This window comes from Dreissena polymorpha, chromosome 7 (genome assembly GCF_020536995.1).
Source record: "Dreissena polymorpha isolate Duluth1 chromosome 7, UMN_Dpol_1.0, whole genome shotgun sequence".
Taxonomy (NCBI): Eukaryota; Metazoa; Mollusca; class Bivalvia; order Myida; family Dreissenidae; genus Dreissena; species Dreissena polymorpha.
In genome coordinates this window covers 57,482,708-57,494,931 of record NC_068361.1, presented here as the reverse complement: position 1 = coordinate 57,494,931, position 12,224 = coordinate 57,482,708, and positions in this window count along the sequence as shown.

Sequence of the window (12,224 nt, the reverse complement as noted above, 5' to 3'; positions counted from 1 at the left end):
ACTGGACTACTCTTTAAACTAAAACAAAATAGATTTGATGGAAATTTACTCAATTGGATCAAAAGTTATCTCGGGATTCGCACTCAAAAAGTCGTGGTTGGTGCATCAATATCTCAAACGTTAGAGCTAAATGCCGGTGTCCCACAGGGATCTGTTCTAGGCCCATTATTTTTTTTTTGTTTATGTAACGACATAGTCAAGCACCTTGAATGTACTGCCCGCCTTTTTGCTGATGACACTTCCCTCTCTTGTACTTCCTCAAATATGTCTAACATTGAACTTGTTCTGAACCATGACTTACAAGTTATTAGTAACTGGGCAAAACAATGGCTTGTATATTTTAATCAACATTAAACCGTGGCTATGTTATTTTCATCACACCATGCTGTTCCTCAACCGCATCTTTTATTTAACAATGTACCGGTCAATTTTGTAGAAAACCACAAACACCTCGGTCTAACGCTTAGCTCAAACGGTAACTTGCACGATCATATCGTTAACATAGTAAAATCGTCATCAATAATACTTGGAATTATGCGAAAAGTTAAATACATGGTCTCTAGAAAAACATTAAATCAAATATATATTTCTCACCTTCGACCAGTACTTGAGTATGCATGTGTCGTTTGGGATGGCTGTGCGCTTTATGAAAAAGAAATGTTAAACAAAATTCAAAATGAAGCGGCAAGAATAGTCAAGGGTCTCATAAAATCTGTTTCTTTGTCTAACGTGTATTCAGAAATCAACTGGCATAGTTAAGCCGAACGTAGGAAGTATCTCAAACTAATACATATGTACAAACTAACAATGGCTTATTTCCAGACTACTTACAAAATTTACTACCAGTAACTGTTTTTCAACATTGTGCTAGAAACCTGAGGAACGCAAATGATTATGTAATAGTTACTAGAAGAACGGAACTGTTTTCACGTTCATTCATCCCGTCGGCTATCGATCTATGGAACAACTTACCTCGCGACATAAGATTATTAGATTCTCTATCAAGATTCAAAATTAAACTGAAACAATTAATTCTCCCAAATGTCGAAACTCCATTATATTTTCATGTAGGTGATAGAAAATCGTCCATTTTACATGCTCGACTAAGGAATAACTGTAGCGACTTGAAACTACACTTGTAAACTAATCACTTAGAACCTTCACCTGTATGTGTATTTGTAGAAGTCGAATCGGTGTATCATTTCTTTTTTAATTGTCCACGCTTTTCTTTACAACGTACAACTCTTTTTGAAAGCCTTCATGCAATTGAACAAATAAACTGCAATACAATGCTGTTTGGTAATAACAAGTTAGATAATGACACCAACTGCTTCATATTTAAAAATGTTCAGATATTTATTACGACAAAGCGTTTTTTCATAATGTTGTTGTAGCGCATAGTGTTTTTTGTTCTTCTTGGACAGGACTTCACTATCTTAAGGTTGTACTTTATGTAAAAGAGTTATATTTCTAATTCTTTACAAATAATTTTTTTTTTAATTTTTTTTACTTGTGCCCTTTTTTGTTGTCTTATGACAAATGTACTTTTGACCATATAATATAGAGCTTTACAAAATCACGCTATCGTCACGAACATGTAATGTTAATAATAAAACAGGGAAAGACCACTTATAATGTTGTTAGAACTTAAGGTCCTACCCTTTTTCAAAATAGTTGTATTCCTAGGTATATTTTGTAGTTTTGTGATTATTTTGGAAATAAAATATGTTTACACTAAGGTCGACACACGACATTCATGCGACATTCAAGCGACATTATCTCGACGCACAATACGACGCGCGACAAATCAGTCGACAGTCAAGATGTTGTGCGATATTTTTCTTTCTAAAACTCAGCGCGAAATGCGACACTTACATATTGATTATCGCATGATTGTCGCGCGTCGAGAGAGCGTCGAGAGAATGTCGCTTGAATGTCGTGTGTCGACCTCGAAGGTCGACAGACGACACTCAACTTGGCCCTATCTGGATTCCGTACCAGGAACATATTCCAACCAAAGATCTATAAATAAACAAATTAAGGGAACTTTTCACGTTTTGGTAAATTTAATAAATAACAAAAATGTTTAAGAATCGCACATTTTCGTTGTAATTATGATATTTGTGGGGAAAATAGTAATACCGATCATTTACCATGCTTTGAAATATCCATATTATGCATCTTTTGACGATTTGAAAACCTGAAAATTATAAAAGGGTTGCAACGCGAAACGATTGAATGATTTGTAGATTTCTGTTGTGAAACAACGATAATTGCTTATATAAAGTTTATAATACATCACTGATTCTCTGAGCACGGATGGCCGAGTGGTCTAACCGACAGGCTTTTACTCCAGGGGTCAGTGGTTCGAGTCCGATTGAAGTGTTTTACTCCAGGGGCCAGTGGTTCGAGCCCGATTGAGGTGTTTTACTCCAGGGGTCAGTGGTTCGAGTCCGATTGAGGTGTTTTTATTTCTTTCTTTAACTTTATTCTTTTTAACTGAGCTTTTTGTATCCAGTGTTTACATTTAAGCATTTAATTACAAACTTCAACACATGCTAAAATCAGTGAAAAGGCCCCTTTAATAGATCGTCGATACCAACAGATATTTATTCCTCAATAGCGTGTTTTACATGTTGACGTTAATCTAAACATAACTTTGGGGATAAACGCCTAGAAGTATGTCAATCTGCGTAACCATGAAAACACTATCAATGTCATAAACATTTTTCATCACTTTTACACAAAAAAAATCATTAATATATATGAGCTATTGTATCATAATTTTGTTGTCGAAGTGATGAAAAATAAGTTGTTAAAAGACATATTAATAGTGTGTGTGACTTGGCCATGCGCCCAACACCTGTGGTGTCCGCCATGCGATCACCTAAGCCTAGTTCTGGGATAACTGGACTATATATGTGCGTCTGTGCGCGTAACTGCACACGCTTATCTGGGACGAAAATCTCCGCGAAAACTTGATTTCACTGTGACTTACTTTAAAACAAAATTTCCATAACACGGAAAGTGACGACTGTTTAGCCTGTGCGGATTTCACAGACTAATCTAACACTACGCACATACAATAGGCCCAGATGTCGGAAAATGAGGCTTTGGTGATCATAGAGCAATCACTAATTTTGAAAGTTCGAGTGATCGTTCTAAAGACATATTTCGTACTGGTTCTACCCAGAAAACGGACTCAACAAAGTGCGGCTTTCGGCTGATAACATCTGAGCGCATTGAATAGAATGTGTCTTTTTCTGAGAAAAATGGGCATAATGCATGTGCATTAAGTGTCGTCCCAGATTAGCCTGTGCAATCCGCACAGGCTTATCTAGGACGACACCTTCCGCTTAAACTAGATTTTTGGTAAAAAGGGACTTCCTTTAAAATAAAAATACCATTAAAGCGGAAAGTTTCGTCCCTGATTAGCCTGTGCGGACTGTTTAAACTAAAATTTAAATAAACTTTCTACATACGAAAAACAAACTGTTATCATACACAACCATATATGGTAACAAATTTGCAACAAAACGCGATATGTAAGGCATTGGGAAATTCACTTGTAAAAGAGCACGATATAGCTGTCGTCAACATTTATTTGTACTTTGTCGGATGACGTGTTCTTCCGTTTTGCATTGAGTAGTTATGTACGTACTTTGGAATTTGCTCTTTGCTCTGAACTAGATCAGAGCACTTGCGGGAAATTATGTTTTCAATTATTTGTCTCGCCCATCTATGCCCATCTAGCAACAAGTACATATACCGGTACCTCTGTTGAATGTTTTTCCTTTGCTTCCTTCACTAGTGAATGCCCCGTTTATAAGGGTATCTATCCGTTAATGACATAACCTGTGAACCCATGACTTCCGGCTGCTGCATCTGTTCACTTCGTGCATAATTGGAAAAAATATTCTGGAAATACAACGGAATATACTTTAGAAATGGGACGATTAAAACATATTTTGATGTTTGTTTTAACCACAGATATGTCAATAAAATTGCTGATCTGTTGATATACCTTGTTTTAATTTAGAAATATAAACCATTCACAACTAGTAATGGCCGTTTTTTGTTGCATAAATCTGCGCTACTGTATTCGTCCCTTTAGTAGTTTTCAATCGGTCGTTATTAAATACCCAAAGTCCTTACTATTTTGAACTAATTTCGAGACAACAAATAAAAAAAACTGGTTTTGACCTAAAGACAATCTTTCGCCGACGTTTATAGAAGTAAACACAATTTTTACCGTTTAAAACAGCGTGTTGTGTCATTTAATCCTTTCCCACTATACAACCGGTATCGTAGGACTTAAATTATTAATCCGTCGAACACATTTGGATCATTGAAAACCTGTCTTAATTGTTTCATCCAGTTTTATTTTTTATTTCACTGGCCTAATTTGGCTCGCTTTTTGCAAATCTGCTCGTCATTGCTCCGGATTTGTCTGGCTTAAAGTCGGTTTTGTCCGATTTTATTGCTTATAAAACAGGGTTGTTTCAGTTTTATTGTGCTCTCATCTATATCTTTACGGTCGAGCCCCGGTTCATCCGGTAGAGCCCCAGCATCATAGTGAGACTGGGCCTTATGTAATAGAAAGCTCATTTAGGCCATTGAACGTGATTTATTTGACGACAACAATAACAGTTTTTTTCGGCCATGTTGTTGTTGGTGTTGTTGTTGTAAATCTTCACCGCCTAAAGGCGCCTATGTAGACGAACCTCTACCAGATCTGTAGAGTTGAACAAAGGTTATCATTCCCACCACCAGTATCGTGTCGTCCTCCGCCGTCTATGTACACTGTAGTATATACACAAATATTGTATTTTCTTACAGTCTCTGAGCTTCCTGGTTACAATATACTAAATACTTTTGGTGTTCAATGCTATACCCTCTAAAAACAAAAACTTCATTTATTTGATGACACAATTCTCTGTACGGGCACTTGCCATGACTTTATTTTTGAATATTTCTGTGTTCATGTGGTAGGGAAAACATTGTTGTATACTACACATTCACTGTTTTGCTTTTAGGTTGGAGACTACATGAGACTTTGACAGTTGGCGGGAAACCATCCTCAACTGGAGTGATGCCGGTAAAAAGATGGCCATAAAACAGTGCCCGCTGATTCGCAATGAGTTCTTTCTTATATACTGGATAACCTATCTTTTTTATTGTTTAAATCATTGCGGCTTGGAATGCTCTTTAAGAAAAGGTATGGTTATGGGGGTGTCTACGCGCAAAAGTTTGACTTTATTTTTTGTTAAAGTTATTGCTTTTACATTGAATTTATGTAGGGAATCTTTTGGTACATTGTGACCTTCTCACTTAACCGATAAGGCCAGTCCGTATATATTCGGACCAAGGTAGAAATTCGGACAATACATCCTAAATGCATTTTACGTCACACTAAATCAAGCCCCAGGCCTTCAGTGCCTACAGCGCTTTGATTTGTATCCTAACTGCTCAGAAGAAAATTCTTTCTTATAAAATGTTTTGTTTGAATAATTGCTAAAGTTGACTGATATATTAATTACTCCACATTTATTACCACGCACTTTGGCATTAATAATTGTTTCGGAAAGATGCTTCAAATAGTAAATGCCAACCACACTATGCTTAGCAACACGTACTTATCGATACAATTGTGCATGATTTGTCTTCTTGCTAATAATAAAGTTACTATCTGTAACTATAGTATCATGTTGTTGTTTTTGTTGTTAATGGGCACGATCAGTTTTCGGCGTCTGAGATGGCATTTAGCATAATTGTATTTTTTTCTCTCAAAGTTCAAAACATCGTGTCTACTACAGGTATCCCATTAAAAGTTGTGGTCGGTGTCATTGTGTAAGATCAATGACCAGGTTCCACAATTCTGTCCTACAATATCGCAAAATTAACATCATTTTCTCTCACCTGACTTACCAATGGTTGAACGGACAGTTTCTCGGAGGAATTGTCCAGTTAGCTAAGAGATTAGTACACATATCATCAATGCGACGCGGAGTCGATCCCCGTTTCCGACGCACGTGAGTTTGGTCGATGGACACCATACCGGACAGGCGGAGTTTTCCATCGGAAACTCCGTTCCCACCCCACACACAGTGCATGGCCACGCAAAAAAATTATTTCAGTAAAAATACATATACCAGGAAAATCAATTAAAATACAAAATTCTTGACCCTAAAAAGTAAATTATATAGGAGTGTCGGTACCCAGTCTGGTTCCTTACACAATGCACCCTAATGTGCAGCAGACCTCATAAACTCCCAAACACACCCAAAATTGTTGCTCTGAAGATGTATATGTGTCCTATTTTGTGAAAATTGGGCAAAATGCATGTGCGTTAAGTGTCGTTCCAGATTAGCCTGTGCAGTCCGCACAGGCTAATCAGGAACGACACTTTCAGATTTTATGGTATTTCTAGTTTCAAGGGAGTCCCTCCTTACCGAAAATCAAGTTAAGGTGAAAAGTGTCGTCCCTGATTAGCCTGTGCGGACTGCACAGGCTAATCTGGGATGGAACTTTACGCACATGCATTAAGCCCAGTTTTCTAAGAACACGACTCCACTAATGACTGTCACAGTGAAATAACCACAGTTGGGTGGTCTTTAATTAGGAATGTAATGCAGGGGCATTGTCCGGTGATGCTTTTGGCAACGAGGATCAAGCGCATGAGCATTTAATCTGACCTTGATGTTCAATGTAGCGATGAACAATCTTCTCCAAGAGCATTGGCGTCCGCACGGAAAGGCAAATGGGGTCAGCTGACCCCCCCCCCACCCCCTCTTCCTGGAAAATCGGTGAGCGAAAAGGAAAGTTGAATATGGAAAAATCTATACGTGTACAATTATGATTCCTGATTTGAACAATTTGGGTCAGAATGACCCCTAGTTAGTTTCACACGAACATCAAATACCATTTAAACATGATTCATTCGTGCGAAATCGAGGGGAGATGTCAATCAATTAACATTTATTCAGTTCCTAAATAGGAAGTGAAGGCGACGTGGGTCTCTGCCGAATTTCTCGATGATTGTTTGAATAACCATACTCTTGATGGTGTTGATAAGATCCCTGTGAACTCTCATCATGCATAATCCTGAGAGCCTGTCGTCGGACATCGTGGATCTTAGCCATGTCTCATATAAAGTTACGGATGGAATAACAAAAAGGACTTAATAGCACATCGTTTTTATTTTATTATTATAAACATCGGATTTTAGTTGTCGAGGTAAGTGTTTCTTTAACTATCAATTTTGCTGTTCGATGAATCATGTTAAAGGCTGCACAAATAGAGGCATATATCTAATGTACAGAAGAGTTTCAGTTTCAATCGATATTCGTATTATCCAAACTGTGTGCTACGTGTCGTGAACATTATGTTCGATTCTTTCGTTGATTTGTGTTTAATTGTTTTGATCACCGTTGGCTGAGACTGAATGTGGACGCCATTTTGTTATTTCGTAACGCGTTGGCCATAACGGCACGTGCTTTACAAAATGTAGCTTCGGGTCCGATTATCGATTATCCTCATTTAGCTCTGCAGGGCCAAACGTGATAATCACCTTGCTTTGACCGATAATCACATGCATTCGAGTAAATTTTGTTAATATATATAGTAACATAAGTATTAATGCTATTTAATTCACTATGATTATGTTTTCCTTAAATAATGTTATTCACATGTATGGTTTCTTCACCTGTTTTTCTGTATTCCTGATAATTCATTCACAGGCATATGTACCTATCTATTTAAGAGATTCAATGAGAACATATTCTTCGCTAATTCCTCACCTGGATTTAAACTAACATGTTGACTATAGTTTACAACCCTAGTTCTTCTCAAATACTTTGGGTGTTTTTGAAGAAAATCTAGGGGTTATTAAACACGTAGTGACATATTCTAGTTGACCCTTGCTAATTCCTATTCCTGTTTAAGTGTGTTAAAACTGTATGTGCAAAATATGTTATGTACCAAATATGATGTTTTCTGTATGTGCGCAACATATTAGTTGAAAAATATGGATATAAAAGGATGATACTATGATCGTATACATAAAAATAATATCGGTTAAAATGACGTCAAAATACAAACTTGTGTACATCTTTCATACATTCAGAAAAGATAACGAACTTAGACGAGTCATAAAAAACGAATATCCTGTCGTCTACCAATGAAGGCCAAGTCGATTCTTTGTCCTTTGTTTATGAGCGAATATTAATGGGCATACCCACGTTTTGATAAAGGAGTTGTGAAGTTCAGTTAACATAATTAACTATTTTTACACCGTTTAACGTCCGGTGCGAAGTCTATAATACAAAAAAACGATTGAGAAAAACGAGTTTGAAACGGGACGCCTCGCGAATTTATGTGTTACGATATCATTTTTCAAAGTAACCATCTAATTTATATAAAAACATTTAAAGCGCTCTAAATCTTTTATTGTAAAGTTATGCCTACTTATAAAATCATATATATATATATATATAAGTGATATGATCTCAAGTTAATTATGTTTTGTATACTTTCTAGGGCGGTATTTTTCTAAACATTAAATGGGTCAGGAGCTATTGAAAACAAGTTGTTTTTGCGGCATCTGTTCGCATGATTGTACTCGTGAACGCGATTTAAATGTCGGTATGAAAAAAGTTTGTCATAACGGCATAGCGTCGTTAATTGAAAATTAAATATCTTCCATACATTGTGAATGACGTTGTACAATTTATCGTACTCAAGGGGCGAAATGTAAAATTAATTCACTAAAAAATGTAGGCCAGATTGTTTCAGAAGTTACCAACATATTACTTAGCGCGATCGGTAATCATGGATGACACTTTTCGGTTTTATGAAATGTTTCATTTACAGGATGTCTCCACTAAACTGAAATCCATTCTAGGCGGAAAGTGTCGTCCACGATAAACCTGCGACTACTGCATTTTTATTATAGTGGTAGAATCAGTTCTGAGTGCAAATAAATAATAAATGATCTAAATAAAAACGAACACAATACCATTTTAGTATCGTTTAAAGACCAAACATACTAAGGTGATTTGAAGAATAAGAGATGTATTTTACCGGGCGGTAAACTGGATAAAGATTAGATACGGACGGAAGAACTTCATCCGACTCAGCACGAAGACGAAAAATTAAACTCCTGAAGCTTTTAAACCCATTTATGCCTAGTGGACTCTCCCATCCTTCTAAATTGGATCAATTTATCTACAAAAATAGGGAAGTCTAGTATATTTATTTCTATATTTAGAATATTTCATACAGAAATTCCTTTAAGCAAACAGCGCAGACCCTGATGAGACACCGCATCATGCGGCGTCTCATCTGGGTCTACGCTGTTTGCCAATGCATTTTTTTCTAGACGCTAGGCATAAATGGGTTGATGTACAAGCAACACAGGATGATTTTTCTCCGTCGCGACACAAACCATGTTTTCTCTATTAATGTACAATTTTTTGCATCCTTACTGCTGAGAAGAAAATTCTTTCTAATAAAATGTCCTGAGGCTGTATTCCTATGGAATCAACTATTTGATTTACGAGAGTTGGGACACATTTTTAAGTATAGCTAACATTTCCAGCCATTCGTTTTAACTGGACGATTGTGTGTTTGGTCTTGTGCTGTGAGGGGTGGGGCGTAGGGTTAAAGGGGCCTTTTCACAGATTTAGGTATTTTTTTAAGTTTGTCATTTAATGCTTTATATTGATGAATGTAAACAGTGGATCTAAAAAGCTCCAGTAAAAAATCAAGAATACAATTTAAAAAACGAAAAAAGGTTACCCTTAGTAGGACTCGAACCACTGACCCCTGGAGTCCTGGAGTAAAAAGTCTGCGCATTAGACCACTCGGCCATCCTTCCATTTAAAAGTCGTGAAGTATTTTATACTTCATATAAGCGATCCTCGTAGCTTCGCAAAATATAACGAGAACAACCGAACTCTCCAAATTATTCAATCGTTTCGCGTTGCAACGCTTTAAAAAGTTCAGGTTTTACAATCGTCAAAAGATGCATATAAAGGCTATTTGGTAAATGTTCAGTTTTACGGTTTCCTCACAAATATCATAACTAAAACGAAAATTTCCAAATATGAAACAATTTTTTTCAATTTTGTCAATTAACCAAACCGTGAAAAGGCTCCTTTAAGCCAGAGTACCCGATGACCACCCCACCTGTCCGGTTTTGTGAACACTTACCAAAATCAAATGCATTCTGGAACGGGAATTGAACCCGGGTTGTTAGGCGAGAAGCGCCAACCACTGCGCTAACCGGACTTCACTAATGATTGTCGCCGTGAAATAGCCACAGTTGGGTGCTCTATAATGAGGGATGTAATGCACAGGCGTTGTCCGGTGATGCTTTTAGCAACGGGGATCAAGCGCATGAGCATTAAACCTGACCTTGATGTTCATAGTAGCGAATAACAGTTGTGTCCAATGGTATGAAATATGATAACGTTAGATGCTTTTGTCGACGGGGATCAAACTAATAAGAAATAAACGTGATCTTCATGCTCAGAGTAGCGCGTAACCTTCTTATCGTTTGGTTATTAAATGTTATCACGTGAGATGCTTTAGTCGACAGGGGGCGATGAAATGAGAATTAAACTTGAACTTGATATTCAAAGTAGTAACACGTTTATACTAGTTGTAGAAAAAATATTCACGTGTATACTTGACTTTTGATTTAAAGGGACTGTCAACCACGAATGACGAAAAAAGAAAAGTTCTTAAATACCGTATTTTTTACAATCATTAGTTTATATTGATTAAAATTTCAAGACTGGTATAATACATTACTTGAAGAAAAGTCATATTTTCAGTATATTCGGTAATAAAATTTCGCGATGTGAAATCGAAAGTACAGCGCGAAAAAAGGTTACATAACGATATACACACTATAAATAACGCAATAACACTATAAAATATATACAATTCACTACGCATGCACAATATGCATTCATGACCTTGCGACCGGGAGGTCACGGGTTCGATCCCCACCGTGGGAGCGTTCTTTAGATCTCCCCCAAAGACACCAAGTACTGGTTCTAGGCCCAGGAAACGGACTCGAAAGCGTTTATATAAGCCTAAGGCTTTCGACGCAATCGAGCTAAAATAAATAGGTTTAAACTAAACTAATATGCATTCCTGAATTTACCACGTGACGATGATGATCAATCTACTGGCGTTATTTATAGTTAACTGATAGTTACCTTGTAGACATACCCAGTACAATTTATTACCGAATATACTGAACATATGAAAACTTAACAATTTATTTTCAAGTAATGGCATATACCAGTCGTGATATTTTAATCAATATAAACTAATAACTGTAAAAAATACGGTATTTTTCAAACTTTTCTTTCTTCGTCGTCGTGGTTGACAGTCCCTTTAAATGGGTGTATCCGCACAGTTTTGTATCATTGTTCTTTTGATAAATGCAATTAATTGTATTTACCAACACATATACAATATTTAAAACAGCCTTACTTACAGCAAGAATAACAAGTAAACGGAAAATATAGTCTTTCCCGGGAGTTGAACCTTTCAAAGTAAATCTTACTCGCTACCACTAAAACTATAACGGTTTTGTTAAAATTTTGACAGACTTTTGCATGTATTGAAGTTTGTCATTGAATGCTTTAAAATTTAAATTAATAAATGTTAACCTTTCAACCAAATAGCTCCAGTAAAATGAGAATTAAATTAAAGAAAGATAAAAGTAATATTCAACTGGGCTTGAAACACTGACTCGTGGAGTAAACGTATAGCTCTTGAACAACTCGACCATCCGCGCTCCTGCAGTGAGTAGAGTATTTTATACCTGATATATGCAATCATCGTAATGTTACAAATTAAAACGGTATCAGAACTCCAAATTATTCAGTCGATTCGCACGGTGGCATACAGGTGACATTCACTCCTCTTTTTTACATTGCACTCCTCTTTTTTTCTATCTCGTGGCCACGACTTACTATCTCGTGGCCATGAGTTAGCTATGTCGTGGCCTCGCGGTACTAGGTCGAGGCCACGAGACACAAAAAGGGGAGTGCAAAACTAAATAAAAGAGGAGTGCAATTTAAAAAGAGCAATGCAGTAAGTAAAAAGGGCGCATTAAACAAACGAGGAGAGAATTTTAGCTATCTCGAGATCCCGACTTAGTTAACTCGTGGCCACGAGTAAAAGGTAAATGTTCAGTATTACTA